The sequence below is a fragment of the Rhea pennata genome, chromosome 7 (assembly GCF_028389875.1).
Source record: "Rhea pennata isolate bPtePen1 chromosome 7, bPtePen1.pri, whole genome shotgun sequence".
Taxonomy (NCBI): Eukaryota; Metazoa; Chordata; class Aves; order Rheiformes; family Rheidae; genus Rhea; species Rhea pennata.
The window spans coordinates 24,077,619-24,094,881 of NC_084669.1; the positions used below are offsets into that span (position 1 = coordinate 24,077,619).

A 17,263-nucleotide genomic window follows, 5' to 3' on the forward strand; every position below is an offset into this window, starting at 1 on the left:
ACCAGTTTTCTCTTTATGAGAAGATTAATGTTATGAGCTGATAATACAATACATTTAAGCAGATCGTAGCTGTTATTCTGTATGCTAGTCTTAATTATTTTAAATAAATAGAGAATTGACTCACTTCTAATATGATATAAATGGGTAGTCATAAATTAAATTTACAAAAAGTTACAATGCCCTCACTCATAGAAGAGTAAAAACTAGTGCCAACTGTATGTCATTCTGTTCAGACTTCTGAAAATTTTTCCTTGATGTAACAATTAGTACAACTTGTTATCTGATGCTCTTACTAATGTCTAATATTTTGCAAGTGCTCTTACAAAATACCAGAATTAGTGTATAAAGACTATAGCTGATTGAAAATCTGGGCATTTTTGATATTTACCATATTTGATATTTTGATTTTGATATCATCCCTGCTTTAAAGCAGTAATTAAAAAGTAAAATTACCAAACAAAAAAAAAAGGTTATGTAAACAAGTTCTCTTACTGATGTGGTTTCATGGTCAGAGTAAATGCTGCTTCTGAAAGATACAATCACACCTTCACCTCTTACTGCTTTATTAAGACTCTGATCAATCACAGAGTGGTTGAGGTTGGCAGGGACCTCTGGAGATCATCTAGTCCAACACCCCTGCTCAAGGAAGGTCACCTACAGCACATTAGACATGAGCACGTTAGCCAGGGTTGCATCAGGATGGGATTTGAAGATCTCCCGAGAAGGAGGCTCCACAACCTCTCTGGGCAACCTGTCCCAGTGCTCTGTCACTCTCACAGGGAAGAAATTCCCCCTCACCTTCAGGCGGGACTTCCTGTGGTTCAGTTTCTGCCCATTGCCTCTTGTCCTGTCACACGGGGCAACTGAAAAGAGTTTGTCCCCGTCCCCCTGACACCCTCCCTTCAGGTACTTGTACACACTGATAAGATCCCCCCTCAGGCTTCTCCTCCCCAGGCTGAAGAGGCCCAGCTCTCACAGCCGTTCCTCGTAGGGCAGGTGCTCCAGCCCTCTGATCATCCTCGTAGCCCAACGCTGGACTCTCTGCAGTAGCTCCATGTCTCTCTTGTCCTGGGGAGCCCAGAACTGGACACAGTACTCGAGATGAGGCCTCCGCAGGGCTGAGTAGAGGGGCAGGATCACCTCCTTCGCCCTGCTGGCAACACTCTTCCCAATGCACCCCAGGAGACCGTTTGCCTTCCTGGCCACAAGGCCACATTGCTGGCTCATTGTCAACTTGTTGTCCGCCAGCACTCCCAGGTCTTTCTCTGCAGAGCTGCTCTCCAGAAGCTGCTCTCTGGCTGGCAGCACAGCCCTCTGGTATATCAGCCACTCCTCCCAGCATGGTATCATCAGCAAACTTGCTGAGGAGGCACCCTGTCCCCTCATCCAGGTCATTGATGAACAAGTTGAACAGGATGGGACACAGTACTGAGCCTTGGGGGGACACCACTAGCCACAGGCCTCCAGCTAGACTCCACACCACTGATGACGACCCTCTGAGCTCTGCCTTTCAGCCGGTTCTCAATCCATCTCGCTGTCCACTTGTCTAACCCACACTTCCTGAGCTTCTCTAGGAGGATGTTATGGGGGACAGTGTCAAAAGCTGTGCTGAAGTCAAGGTACACAACGTCCACTGCTCTCCCCTCATCTACCCAGCCAGTCATTCCATCACAGAAGGCAATCAGATTGGTTAAGCATGATTTTACTTTGGTGAATCCATGCTGACTATCTAGATCTGAAAACCTACCAATAGGCTAATCTTTAAAATATAATTGTACCTCAAGTCTCTTAACTGACTTAAATTCATTTATCTCCGTGCCTGTATGTTGCAGCATAATATGCACTTCAGGCTCTCTGTATCAAATAAAGACTCCACTTCTGAAGGACAGCCACATACTTGGAATTGTGGAGTGTGTGCCTGTGGATGGAGAAGTAAGGATGGGCAGCACATGTTGGAAGTAATTACTTGTTTTGCAAATGACCTCATTGACCTTTTTCTAGGTAAATCCTTGATGGCTTAGAATTTTCTCTTCAGCTGCTTCAGTGGTGCTAAATCACCAGGGAACAGAAAGGGCTCCTTCCATGCTGTAATGAGCCCTAAGAAATAGCATAAAGTATTGGTCCCATCTTGTCACTCAAGTGCAGTGGTTCTTAAATCAAGATCACCACAATGCTGTATGTATACTGTCAAAGGACAGGAGGACGATTTGCAGGTGTCTTTGGTGCTACAGAAAATGCATAAGGACAACTAGAAGCTTTCAGAGAGAGACGCAGGGGTTATATTAATTTCTCCATATATCTGAGGAAGAGCAAACCACATGAAAAAAATCTGTATCTTCTCAATGGTGGAGTAAAATCCAGATCCAAATCTCCTACTTTATAAAACTGGGCAAGTTTAACCTACTTTAGTTTGCCCCATTGTCACTGTTCTAACAGTTGCCTTGTAATATGGACACTGTTCGAAGAAATCCCTGTCCTGTTGTAAAAGTTCTTGCACTGATAACGTAGATATGCTTTAGTAGTGATATTTTTCAAAATTCAAAGAATAGTTCTGTGCTTGATTTTAAAAAGACTACATTAACTTTGTGATTTGAATACATCTGAAGGCATTGGTAGGTCAATGTATATTTAAGTCCAGTTAATGGTGGTGTTTAAAAAATACTTGAAACTTTTCTTTGAGTTTAGGTGCATAAGAAAATTTGTTGCCTGTACTTCAGCAATATGACTGACACAATGTTTTATTTTCTATATAACACAATCACTCTGGAAAAAGAGTGCTAGCTTCAGATTAACTGATACAGTTTTCAATAATAGCTAAATTGAAGAGATTGAGCTCATAATGTGAAATAAAAGTATTGTTAAGAAGTGTATCAGTATAAATACAGGGTTGTAACTATACAGGAAGGTGGATCTTTGGTATGTATAACTTGCACTGTGCAACAAAGAGGAAACCCTGTAGACACGTCAATCACAAGTTTCACCAAAAATGGTGGTGTTTTTTTAATAAACCAGTGAAGCATCAGAGGAATGAATGGTAAGCTTAGAAGTGAAAGAGCTGTTTGGAAGTGAAAGTTTGCAAACTTACGAGGAATAGCTTTTCTGTATCTTTCAAGCTTATTTCAGTGTGGAAGTGGAAGCTGTCAGTTGCCTGACCTGAAAAAATCCTGAAAACAAGGTTTTGTAAGGCTTTACATACGAAAATGTACTTTGCTTTTCAGGTGAGTAGGGGAAGACACTTTAAAAAGCTTGGTGGTTCTTTCATCATGTATTTTCCCTGTTCTACAAATACCAAATGTATACACAAAACAAGGAACAATTGCAACAGTCTGTTCTAACTTTTACCTTCCCATTTACTTTTTTTTCCCCCCTTCGAAGAGCATGTTTATTGATTGATGGTATTTAGAAGTGAAAGAAAAGCTGTTTTGTAGGGTAAAAGTGCTGCCGAGTTTAGGTTTGGTGGATTTGATTTCAGTAATGTTGATATACTCTACATAGCATAGAATTGCATTAGACGCTTTGTTTCTTTTGTGGACCGATAATTTGGGGGGAGGGAGGTTCCCTATGTTGTAGAAATGCCGGTCTTTTAACAAAAAATTTTTAATGAAAACACTTTCAATAATTTAAACTAAAATGACTTGTTTTTTTCATTGATTGAAGTGAAGATGAATGTTCTTGCTCTTATGTTATGGAACTGTTTATTGTCTTATATTTGGAGACTCTACACAGGTGGTGTTCTTATAATTAATTTATGGGAGGAGTACAAATTGCCTTTAAAGGTAACCAAAAATACATAAGAATAATAACTTATTTGGAGTCGGAGAAAGAGATCAGTTGCTTCAGGATTTTTTTTTTTTTTAATAAGATTTGTCTTTAGGGAAATCAGTGCATAACACATTACCTTCTTATGAGAAAGAGGAGGATGATGATAACATGAGAACAGCTAGTTACAGAGACTGGTTGCCCCTAACATATATCAGGGAGAAAATACTGGACAAATGAAATAATAATTCAGTTATTCTTAACCTGTTAGTATTTTCCACTGTGATTAAGTCAAAAAAAAAAAAAAATGTTACCACCAGTAAATGAGGGGGATCATTTCCAAAATGCATTATATTACAAAAAATATTGAATCTCTGATATTGCCCATGTAAGGTTTGATAAACAGTATATTTTTGAGTTAAGTTTCTTTAAGAAACCATTTTCTGTTTACTTCATTCTATGATTGTCGTTTATGTCCACAAAACCACTTTTCAGATTGTTTTGAACTGCATGAAATGCTGATCAGCAGGACATGAAGGCTCTCTGTGCTGCTTGGCAGCCCAGGAGGACAGTGTTACCTGGAGAGATTAAATCACTTACAGGAATGACTATAAGAAAGTTCTGTTCGTAACAGACTTGTGTGGTTTGTATAGGTAATTTGTTTGCTGTACTTAAGCTTTATCCCTTTGGAGTTCTCGGTGGGCCGCGTTCTGGCGCAGTGCCGGAGAAGACTGGGCGCACGCTAGGTCTGCCTTTCCTAGTCCCCTCCCCTCTGATTCTCTGCCTTGTGACTTAGGGAGATGGAAACATCCCTGGGGGCGAAGGAGAGGAAAAGTTGGAGGAGGCATTTCAAGATACGCAGGTGACATGGGCTCCAGATATTGCCAATGAGTGAATTCAAAAATCAGTCTAATCTACCAATTCATTTTTTATCTCAGTTAGTGTAATCAGTGATTAGATGTTTCTATTCTCCTTTTCCTTCAGAGAAATGTGCTTTTGCACCTTTAACGTGTAGGATATATTCTCTTCCTGATGCTGTAGGACAAAGGGGTCTCCTAGATCCTTAAGGCTCTCTGCTATATTTGAAGGTATGTGGTGGTATGTACAGAGATAGATGCAGTAGTTAGGTTGTTTTAGCACTAAGACTATATTTGGGCTCAGACTGTATGGAAGTGGTCTGCGGTATAAATACAAGGACTCCTCCTTACATTAATATATACTCTCTGCACCTGAGCTGAAGGTACAACCCTAGTGTGCTTGAGATACCCTTATGATCAGAATCTGCAAAGCATAATTGACCTATTGACTAAGTATTGCTGTAATCACTGCATTACATAAAAATTCTCATCTCCTGAAGGAATTTCGAATCACTAGGCAAAAGACTAGGCAAAAATACATGCTGGTACTTAAATAGAACCATGGTTCTTTGGGATGCTTTGTGCATGTGAACTGCTTACCTGTCCTGTCCCTGAAACCTTTCATTAGGCAGAAAAGCAAAATACCAGGTGGTGTCTCCAGCATTCATGCATTTGGGGGAAAAGTGAGCATGAATGCGTGTGCATCCCCAAATCCTCAGTAATTCTGCCGTCCTGCAGTGAGCTGTGTGTACTCTGGAAGTTGAACCTGCATGCACAAAGTGCCTCAGGGAACTGCAGCTACTGCAGCAGAATCCTCTCCGTGCTTGTTCAGTAGAGGTTGTTTCCCTATATGACGAGATTTGGTTGGGTAGCGTAACCTTGAGGTCAGACTGCTGTCAGTTTATCATTGATGCCTCGAATGTTGTCCTGTCTCCCACTGAATTAAGAACAAATTCACTTTCAGGTGGAGCTTTTCACTGAAAGAAGTTAGATTGCTTGAGTGTAATACAAGCTAGCTTTAATGCTGTGGTTTTGTTAGCTATTTAAAATGCAAAATTCAATGTATTGGCAAAACAAAGCAAGTTCCTATATGTGTGGACATGAAACATATACTTAAAATGTTAAATACTTCAAGTGGGGATATAGGGTCATTATTTTATCCTTTGTTATTTCTGAGGCAGTAAGCCTGCCAGGCTATCACCTGGAATTTGTTCTAAATTATTTCAGTAAATATACTTCTAGTATATTGTAGTGTTTGAAAATTTAAATTTTGACTCTGTATAAGAAGAGATTTCAGATGGTATTTTCCTTTCCTTCTGAAGCTACAAGTAAACTATAACATGAGAAAAGCTGAATTGCTACACTGTATATCCGTTTCTTGGTACTAACTTTGGCAGGTGAACTAATCAGTTTGAAATAAGCACAGCATCTCTGAAAGCCACAGCTTTTAGTCAGAAGGAGAAATGATTCCTGAAAAAGGCTCCATTATTTGAATGCCAAAGACAGATGAAGGAAAAACACAAGATTACAGAAAAATACTACTTTAATCCAGGTGAAAGCCTCATGAAGAGTAATTTATGGTACTGTCAAATATGGATAAATTTCACCAAGAAAAGGGAATATAACCTTTTTAATGCTAAAAGGTTTCATTGTATCAGAGGTAGTAAAATTCATATGTATTTAGAAAACTGAGCTTACAGATTACTATTTTGGTAGATAATACATGGCAAAGAGAAAAATCAAGATTGTTTTTATATACGTACAGTTGAAGCAGACTGTTTTAGAGTGCTTACATGTTTCTGTAATTGCTGCAATAATGGTGATACTTTTTTCTTCTACAATGTTTAGTATACTTGTGAAATTTTAAATTGACCTTGAAGTATTGGAATGTATTTTCTATGGAGATGGTGGAAATACTGCAGATGAGAATACAATTATTTGGTTATTTGCTGTATTGTAGAATCGTTCTCTTTTAAAAATAACTAGATAATAGCACAGCATGTTTTGTTGCGGGTTATCATGCAAGTGGTACTGTGTTTGCTAGGCAGTTTTGTGTTCAATAGCATTTGATCTGTCCTTTGCCGTCATTTTCCAATGCAAACTAACCACTCATTTTGCTGATAACCCAGCTACAGGAGTAGGAAATCTGTAGCAAAGCAGCAAAGAAAATGAGGTTTAACAGTGTTTTGACTTGACTGTGTCTGCCTTGGGGTGGATTAGAATTTATCTTCTCTTGATATATATGCTATTGATCTGCCCATGTTTGAAATTCTTTCTGATAAACTATATATTTAAAGATTCTTAAATCCAGATGGTTAGAAATAAAGGCTTTGAGAATTCTAACTAATTTGTTTGCAGAATCTTAAATCAAGGCTTTTATGTGATGTATCGATGACTGTCTGTCATTCTCATTCCTATCACATTCCTGTCCTAAACCTATAAAGCTTGCTTTTTTTTTTTTTTTTTTTATATGGAGGTCAGAAGAACATCTGCAAATTCAGTTCATTTTTCCAGGAGATTTGGAAGGCAGCCTTTTTAGAACTCTCTAATTTGTAAAGATTTGATTTAATTTAATAATGTTCTTTGCCAATCAAGCATGGCTTCTCTGTTGTAGAATCTAAAACTGAACTGGGGAGAAAAAGGATCTTAACTCCACTGAATATTCTGTGTATATTTGATGTCTTCAGGATGTGACTTTGTCCAATGATACCTTGTATTGAATTCTTTTTGTAAGTATTTTGTCCTTGCTGCAAGTTAGGCTAACTTTTACTTCTTTTAATTCCTGCAGTCAAGTATCAATTCTGGGAAGAGAAAAAAAAAAAAAAAAAAAGTGATGGTAGACTGTTCATGAATTTTCGTAGCCTTTTTAAAACATGTGAATTTACTTTGGGGAATGTTTTTGTGTGTGGATGTGCCTATTGATTATTTCTGAAAGTGAATTAAACTAATCTGCCTTGATTTATGTTTGAAGTGACTAGTAACATTTATACAGACCGTGTTATCACCTTCACTAAGGTGACAGTAACTATCAGCACTACGCTTGTCTTAACTTCTTCAGTCTAGATGACAAGTATTCACCGCCGTGCCACTTGTCTTCTGCGGTATGATCATACATTATCTGTTACAAAGAACTGTTCAGAGCACGATACAAGTAGAATTGCTGTTACGTAATGAAAAGATGCTTTTGTCTTTAGGGCATTACACTGTGGAAGTTGGGATACGTGTAACTACATGGGAAAAGAAATAGTGGAAAGTGAAGAGGCAATTCCTTTACAGCAAAGTGAATACAGTCCTGGAAAACCATATTCTAGTCTCCTCTGCAGATTTTCCATGTAAATCAAACTTTTATAGCTGATGATTCCGAGTGTCTGGCATATATGTGCTAAGTACATACAACTCTAAGTAAATGAATGGGAGTTGTACTTTGGACATAGTAAGTGCTAGATAGTGCTGAATACTCAGAAAAATAAAGTCCTAAGTGTAGCAAGTCCAGCTTTCAAAATCAGTGAATACATTTTTTTTTAATTTTTGTTCCTACAGAAAGAAGATAATTATACCTTTCATCCCAGTGGGATTCTATGAAAATACATTTTTTTATACTTGCGTTTAAGTGCTTCACTCCAGAAATTTGTCACAAAATACTGCTGAGAAAGCCGATAATTCTGTCTGTGTAAAGGATATATAAGTATATATGAATACACAAACGTTATATAAATGTGAGTTATGCTTATCAGGGAGAGGAAATAGAAAGTAGCACATATATGAATGAGCCAGTGTTGTTTCCAGCTATACCTAACTTTTAAGGGTTTAATTTTTGAACCATAATGTCATTTTTAACATGGGGGGTTTTGTGTGTCATAAATACATGGTTTTGTACATTTTATATATCCTTTTTCTTTTCAAGCAAACTAATATTGCTTTGTGTTGTAATTTGAAACCTTAGCAATCCTGTTTGGAGTTCCACACTAGAATAGACTAGTCAACTGAGAAATCCACAGTCATAAGTCCAGAAGTGTAAATTGACTAAAATGTGTTGGAAACTGTCTCATAATACATGCTATGTATTATGTTTTAATTAATGAGTTTGACTCTGCTACTAATTAGTAAAGGAGAGCAGAGGTAAAGTGGACAGAAGGAAACTTCATAAATGAAAATTAAATATATCTTATAACTCAGAAGATAATATTTTATAATGGTATATTTTGTTCACGGTATATGAGTAGTTGCTTCAGGAGTTCATTGCTTTAAAAAAGACATTCATACATGTATATTGCGCATGCATGTGCACACGCACATATAAAATTAAGTATGTACCACTGTGCATGAGAATATTCTCTATAGCATTCCAGTAGCTCACTGCAAATTAGCACATGATATGTCATTTCCAGAGGAGGAGTTTGTATTTGTGATACTAATGCGATAGTTCATGACTTTATGCTAGTTTTCTAGCATCTATACTTATGTGTTTAAAAAATGTTTATGTGTATATGTCCCTAGTTCTACATGGAAATAAAAAACTTGTAAAAACTTTATTGTAGTTCTGAATTGCCTTCAGGACTGATGGCTCAAAGTTTTGTGTTTTCAAAACAAGTATTTTTAAATATGAGAAGAATGTTAGTTACCTGTAAATTATGATGACTATTGGATAAGTTTGCTTATATTTTCAAGTATTTTTTTTATTCATATAGATTCTTCATAATGGACTTCTGTTTAAAGCTGAACATTATAATCTCTCTTTAAAGTGAATGAAAAGCTATTTAAAAATTCTTTATAAAAGAAAAAGCTTTGTAAAATGCACACAGTCCTCAACAGTTATGCAAGGTTACTTTATAGAAATAAAAGCATATTAGCAATATAAGTTTTAAGGGTATTATAGATATTCCAGATGTTCCCAGTAACCATATTCACAATTGACCACAATGACATATCGGCACTAAGTTGTTCGCCCTGAAAGAAAGTTCTGCAACTACAGTTGTACCTCAGAACATGGCACAAAGCCACAACGTAGTCACTTTTAAACCACAGGAAAATATCTGGAGTGTAAGAGCCGAAGCTGATAATACTCTGCTTCTAGACTAATGAATTTCCACCAGATTTTAACTGCCATGTGTTGTTTTGTGCATGCACGCACACACAAACCTCTCTACTTATTTGGCTGAGTATATACATTTTCTCTTATGTTCAGCAGGATTTCTTTCTTTCTTTTTTTTTTTTTTTTTAATTCCTTTATGAGTTAAAAATCAGAATGAAGGGATTTTGGAGACACTAGTTTGTTACTTCTGAATCTGTTCCTTAGATATTACTGAAAGATAACATCTCTGTTTTGTTTGGTTACTAAAATGCAGTTGCTAAACACAACTTGCATTTGTTTCTATTTTGACAATAAAAGTTAATCTTATATGGTTTTTGTTAAAGCACTGTTGAAAAAATCTTACTGAACTACTTGCGGTGCTTTTTTTAAAAAAAGATGTTTAAGATTTCGCATACAGTTTAACTGATCACAGATGAAACTAAATTAATACCTCATGAATTTTACTGACTGCAGGGCATTGTTTGTAATTCAAAGCTGCTTTGTTCCTACCAACGAGGAAAAGGCCCTCTTCAGGCAAACAAATTAGAGTTCATCATGATATCAAACTATTTATTAAAAATGAAAAGTCTACTTTTAAATTATTATTCTACTGTGACTTTTATAATAACCAGTTTAGAACTTTTTTTTTAAGCTTAAATCTTTAGGGCTTGAAATAGATCTAAACTTGCTTTTAATTGCTGGCCTTAATCTGCCTTAGTGGAAATTTGTGTGCTCTTGCTCAAATAATTACAGTGCATACAAAAAGAAAAAACACTGCAACTTGCTTAGTTCAGTTTGTTCTTTGATCAGATTCATTTCCACTTCTACTGACTTGCGTATGGTCACAGTACAAATAACAGCTCTGTAGCAGAAAATAAAACTCTCAGACATGTTTCAGTTTTAAAACTTGATTTTTCTCTCAGATGATGATGGGATATTCCTGCTAAGAGAGTTAGGGTGAATATATTTGTTTTCAGTCTCCTTTTTGTTGTCTTTAATCTCAAAAAGGATTTGGGGATAACCTTCTTATACTTTTCCTCCTATTACCATATAACTAGTGAGCAAAATTAAGGAAAGCAAATAAATATAGCTTCGTACAATGTGAATGGCCATAACTTCTGCATTATCTTGGTATACTGCAGGTATTTGATCACCTAAAGACCTGAAGAACTTGCCCTTCAGTTCAGCAAAAATAAACTATGTGCTTGCAGTACACTCTTACCTACTTTGGTGAAGCTAACTGTTCCTGGGTTGTGAAGCCATTGAAAGTCATTTTCTGTATTTGAGAAGGGGAGAGAATATGTATCCTTGTGAGTTTAGAAATAACTATTTACTGTTTCAAGCAAAGGTGCTACACAAGTTGATTTCTACTTTCTGTTAGAAGAGGTGCAAAAGCTACAAATCTCATCAGAAGGTTCAAGATGATTTTCATATCTTAGAGATTTTTGATGACTGCTTGAAGCTTTAAAAAACCCACATATCTACTGTGATACTCTCATAGATCCAGCACCATGAGAAGGAAATGCTCCTCTGCTTCAGAGGGGTATGGAGTGAAGAGAAAGGTATTCAGGGTCAGTCACTGTTTCAGAAACAGCTTCTGTCCTTATTGGTAGATTAGCAACAAGGCATGTATCTTTGTAATCCATCCGTAGGCTTTTCCCAACCTTGAAACAAAGAAAAAGTGACTTGGCATGTTGATTAGGGAAAGAAAATGCTGGCTTTCATGCCACAATTGTAAGGGATGACCAAATGATCTCCATCTAAATTAGTACAGTATTTATTAGGTCAGCCTTGAAGAATGTCTTAATTGTGAGCTGCTAATTGCTCTAGATTGAGTCCAAGAAATGCGTTTTTGTTTGCCTAAGTAGCTGATCTACAGCAACTAATCTCCTTTACATTCTGTGAAGAGACTTTGTGGCCCACTAGTATTTCTGCTTTCTCCTAGCAACTCTCCAGCCCACTATTTAAGTTGTGTTGCTGTAGAGAATCCAAAAGATAATGCTTTGAGGCAATGTCATGGCTGGTAGTATCTGATTTCAAGTGGAAGAAGTGTTGTCTTCCACAGTGACATTTCATACTGTTCTGTTCTTGAAGCTGTGGAATTTCTGCTTTGAATACCTTAGGGTAGGGGGGTGTGTGTGTGTGTATGAATGAACTGTTACACTATTTTCTGGAGTATATTCTGTATTCCTCCGAGTGATTTAGGTTTTCTTCTTAGCAGCTCTGACCTATGGAAGTTGAAGTGGGAGAGAGAGATAGAAGAAGGAAGAATCAAAAATCAGTGGGAGGCAAGAGGCTGAAAAGCTTACAGACATTCTTCCACAGCAGTACTTTCAGGCAGTGTCATGAAATTTTTTAAAAAAAATGCATATGTTTTGTTGGAATGTGTTTCCAAATACAGGACTGAAAATGAGGGAGCTTAGCTATTTTTTTCTGTTTAATTAAAAAAAATAATAGCAATCTCATCTAGTCAAAATACCCATTTAGTCATGTTTATGTTAAAAACTAGATTTTAACATCAAAAGTTGCAAAGTATAATCAAATACATTTGATAGAATCACAGAATGGTAGCATCACTGTAACATGATGAACATTGCAGGCTAGCTTTGGTGCAAGAGCCAAACTGTTTTTTCTGCGTGCAAGTCAGCAGCATTAACATAACAGAGTACTCTGCTTAAGTCTTCTCAGTAGGACAGATTAACCAAAGTAGTGTGTAATGGTGGCAAACTCAGACTACTTAAAACAGCTGAAATGGCTCAGGTAATGTATGAGAACGTAGTTATGGTCACATCCAGTCAGTCTGAAGGCTTGATTATCAGTATCTGAGAGGGACCAAGCAGGTGATGGGAGGAAAGGACTGCGAAATACAGCAAGCATCGCACTATTTCTGTTGTATATTCTCCTAGCTTCCAGCAAATACTATTCAGAACCACATGAAATAGAGATGGAAGATTTTGTTTTCGTTGTTTTTGGTTTTTTTACTTACCTAGGTGTTTTGTCTATGAATCGAATTTATTATTCTATTAATTTTGGTTATCTTTACATTCCTTTCTTCCTCCTCCTCCCCACCTACCTACCCGAGTGGTAGTATTTGGGTCAAGACCCTTGATTTTTATTAGGATTAACTTCATGCATATCCCTACATCATTCAGTGTTGCAGTCTTGACAACCTCTTAAAACTTGCTAAAATCACTCTCTTGTCTGCCTGCAGGATATTCAGATTTACCTGTGGAAATTCTCTTTTTCTAGTCTTGTCTAGCTACTGAAAATAGCCTTTCAAGCTATTTTTCTGCTCTTCTGGAGGTTCTTGTGTTGGTCTCACTTTGCTTAATATTGGAATATCTACACATAGTATAAGAGGGTGTGTTTTTCTGTGTTCTTGCATGTATTTTTCTCTCACCCTTTAACCAGCGGGAGATTTAGATACTTTTTTTTTTTTGTCCTGTAACTTTTTTTTATCCATTAAAAAGGAGGTTAGAGAAAAGAACCACTTGGCTAAGTGGTTGTGCCTGCTTTGGATTTCCTTGGAACTTCATTATAGTAGCTTGCTTACTTGTACACCTGTGTACTTTTTTTTTTGGTCTTCTGTAATTTAATTTGAAAGATTCTGTTTTGAAACAGTGAGTTGCTGACTTTCATATTCTTTGAAACTTCAGCGTGGAGAGCTGAATAAACTCCATAACTTCAAAATTGTTTATTTCTACTGTGCATTTTCTAATAGATACTGTTTTATGAAATCACAGGATGGGGCTAATATGTTTGTTACAATCAAAGATACTGAAAAGTTGAAGGTCTGGAAACTAAATTTTGCTTTCTTTACCCCAGTGGTATCTTTTCCGTCCTGTTCAAACAGAATGAACAGGATAGCCCAGGGTCCTTTGTGGTGATGGATGGAGGAGCCCTTAGTCATCTGTGCATCACTGGTGCTTCAGTTTCTAAATACAACACAAGTAAAGGAGTGAGAGAGGGAGAACTGGCTTCTGTGGAACTCCTCAGATGAGAGATCTCTTCTGTTGTTCAGGCCTATGGCTTGGTAACCCTGCTCAGTTCATGCATTCTTCCATCTTTCTATTTCACTTTTCTTTTGGTTTTAGAAGTGGGGACTTTTTTAATTGAATCTCATTTCCTTTGTTGCACGTAGATAGGAAAGCTCTCCATTTAAGTTTACATTTAACCCATAATCATATTGCCTTTTCTTCCTAAATCCAGTTGAGCCAAGAATAAGTATGGTGCTTGTGGAATAGTGAAATATGATTTAAAAAAAATGCAAGCACAGTAAGCTCTTTTGCCATCTCCATGCAATTTTATTAAAATAAGAAAGTTTCAACCCTTTTGATTGAGTTACAGCTATATAGAGGGCTACAAAATAAACTTCTTGGAGAAAAAATCTTTATGAAAAGCTTTGGAAAATCATTATTGTCATCCTGTCATGCAATAAGCGCTACAGATTGTGTATCTGTATTTTGTTGATGCAGTCTGATGGAATCAGTTCTACGAACTGCAGTAGAACTGCAGCTGATCTTACAGGATCATGTTATGAAAATGGTTAATATAATGATCTCTTCCTTGTGGGAGCTTTTGTGCTATTAAGGGTAGAAGATGAAAGGAATGATGAACCTAGATGTAAAATAACTAGAAATGTAATACGGTTTTCTACCGTAGTTTTAATTACAGAAACATAGGGCTGATATGAGCCTCAAGTCATTCATAGCACCAAGATAAATATATATAGCTGGAACACTTACTATAAGTTTGTCCAACTGTTTTCAAACTGTTGAGTGAAGGAGATTCTGCCTCTGCCAAGTAGGATGTTTCACTGTATGTGGTTAGCTTTCTGTAACGTATAATCTAAATCCTAGTTAAGCTGATTTCAGCCTGCCTGCAAGGGACATGAAGAAGTATTGCTTGCTTTCTCTGTAAGAGCCATTATATGATTGTCCATCTTGTCTCTAGACATTTTTTTTCTAGACTAAACTCAATTTCCTGAATCTTTTCTTATACATCATGTTTTAATACTTCTTATCCTGCTTGCCCTCTGATTAACTCTCTAAATTGCTTTTCCTCTCAAGATAGGCTACCAAATTGGGCTTGATAGTTGGGGTCTTTGTTACTACTATGTAGAAAAGAATACTCTTACCTTTGTAGCTAAAATATCTCACTGCTGTATTCTAGAAGAATACTACCATTCTGTACTCCAGAATGAACTCTGTACTGTTCAGCCTCTGCAACAGATTAAGGCTGTTAACTGATTTTTACATTTTTGATTTTCTGTTATTTCCAGCCCTATTCCCCAACCCGCCCCCCCCTAGTGATATTACTGCTTAATCCCAGTTACTACTTTTTTGGTCCTAAAGATTCTGGGTTGTTTCTTAATTGTATTGGGAGCATTGAGTGAAGTGATTCATTGTAGCTGTTTAAGTTCTGCTAATTTTGGTTGTTTTGACCTGGTTATTCCCTGTATCATAAAATAAATATTTACTGCAAAATGGCTTTCCAGAAACAGAAATTAAATTTCAGTAGTCTGTTTCTGGGTTCCCACTTCTCAAAAAGAATATGCTTCCATTATTTTCTGTGCTTTGGGACATGCATTAAGTTTAATAATTTTTTCCAAATTTTTGGAGGGCTGAGGATAAGAAAAGTTTCTTTCTTTTTTATTGCAGTCTCCTTGGGAGAGTAGATGAATTCTTTTTTTGCACAGCTTCTGTGACTAACTGCTGCTTTTTAGGAATATTGTTCAGCAAGAGCTGGTGTGATTCTGTGAAACTTAACAACGGACCACAAGCTTGGTGATAGCCTGAAGACTAATACTGAATATCAGGGTGTCCACAGGCAGGGGAAGTCAAAATGACTGGTTTATCAGAGGGAGCCTCTCAGTGTTGTCATGTTTGGGTCAAATGTTTGGTTTTTGCCTTTCACTCCCTGGGTTATTGTTCTACTGTGGAATTAGACTTCTAGTGCTGCTTGGAGCATTACTTTTTGAAATGATTTATGCAGTACTATTCCCCTGCAGCTTTTTTTTGCTACTCGTAAATTTTTTGGCTGTTCATTGCATATCCTAATTTTCTGCCAAAAGGTGACCCTGTGAGATTGTGGCTATGGAGTGAAGGGATGGACTGAATTGTCATAGGCTGTGGGATGAGTTATTTTTAGCTGTTGGCATTTCAGGCTGGAACACTTCATTCTGTCGTGCCTGCTAATGAGTCATCTGGAGAAAATGGGCTTCTCTTGCTTTCAGAGAGGGTCTGTAGCAAATGGTAATAGGCTAATCTCTGCAGGAGATACTCTGTCAAGTAAATCTTCAACTAGAAAATATGTTGAAATGGAGACTTATCACCTCTGCACACACTTACTAGTCTTACTATATTGAGATATATATGAAAATCTCAAATACTAGAAGACTGATAAAGAGTCTAGTAATGGTATTACAGTAAAACATTTTCTAGAAAAGCTTAACTGGAGATACACGCCTTTTTACAAATAAAGAAGAATGTGTACTAGCTTCCTGATTCAGAACATAGTTGATTTGCTGGAATATGATATGTTACTTAGTGCATTCTGGAAATAATGCTTTACTACAAAAAGTCGTATATAATTGTCTGCTTGAGGGAAATCAAAATTTATCAACATTCAGTATATTACTTTAAGGATTATCCAGCATCATTATTTTGGTCACTACTGAAGAATACATAGATTTTTTTTTTCCTGTGTGCGGTTCAGAGTGTCTCCCTTGAAGATGACCCTTTCTCTGAAGTTTTGAAGGTTTTGTGTTGATACAGTGGGGGCTTCTTTTCACAGGTGAAAATATCACCACTGAAGTAGAAAACTTAACATAAAAGTAATTGATGGAAGGGGCTAATCTACTGCTTCCCGTATTGAAATTCCAGAATTCAGTAATAGAAATGATTCATTTACTTAAAAAGACAGGGCAGGGAGGGGAACCTCTATCAACATTCAGAATGTCATATGAAAGAAAAAAGGAAAAAAAGAGAGAAAGGATGCTATCAGGAAATATCTTAAGGAATAGCATCAATGTCAAGTCTGTGTGTCACCTTGCTACTTCTAATACTATCTCTAGTCTATACTTTCTTTTATTTAACATGCTTTACAAAAGGAAGATACGTAGAAGTCTGAAGAGGCCCTTCTGGTTTACAGGTGGGAGGATGTTTGCTTTAGAGCTAGTAGTTTTTTACTGTCCATTGATTATTGTAGCTATTTGTTTTTTTTTCCCCACTTATCAGTGCAACGTTTATTGAGACATAAGAAACCCTCTTTAGAGAAATAATTTTGCATTATTAGCACCTATTGACCCTTCAACCTGTACTGTTTTAACCTTATCTTTCCTATATTGCTGTGATCATTGCACAAAATGCTTTAAACCAATCAAGCTCTAATACTTCTGACATTGCCGGAGTCTGCTGCTACTAAATAACCCACAGGGCTTAGGCTGGGTTAGTCAAGATTAATATTTTACATTTTTGAAATCTGGGATATATCTACACTGCAGACAGTAGTGTTGTGGTCAAACACTTGAGATACCCTTAAATAAACTAGCACATGTATCAGAATAATTTAACTG

At 36.8% G+C, this 17,263-nt stretch overlaps 1 protein-coding gene across 2 annotated transcripts in view; it reads left to right on the forward strand.

The window, feature by feature from the left end:
- ADK (adenosine kinase) overlaps window positions 1–17,263 on the forward strand; it is a 302,860-nt gene that overhangs the window by 63,121 nt on the left and 222,476 nt on the right. The window lies entirely within an intron of this gene.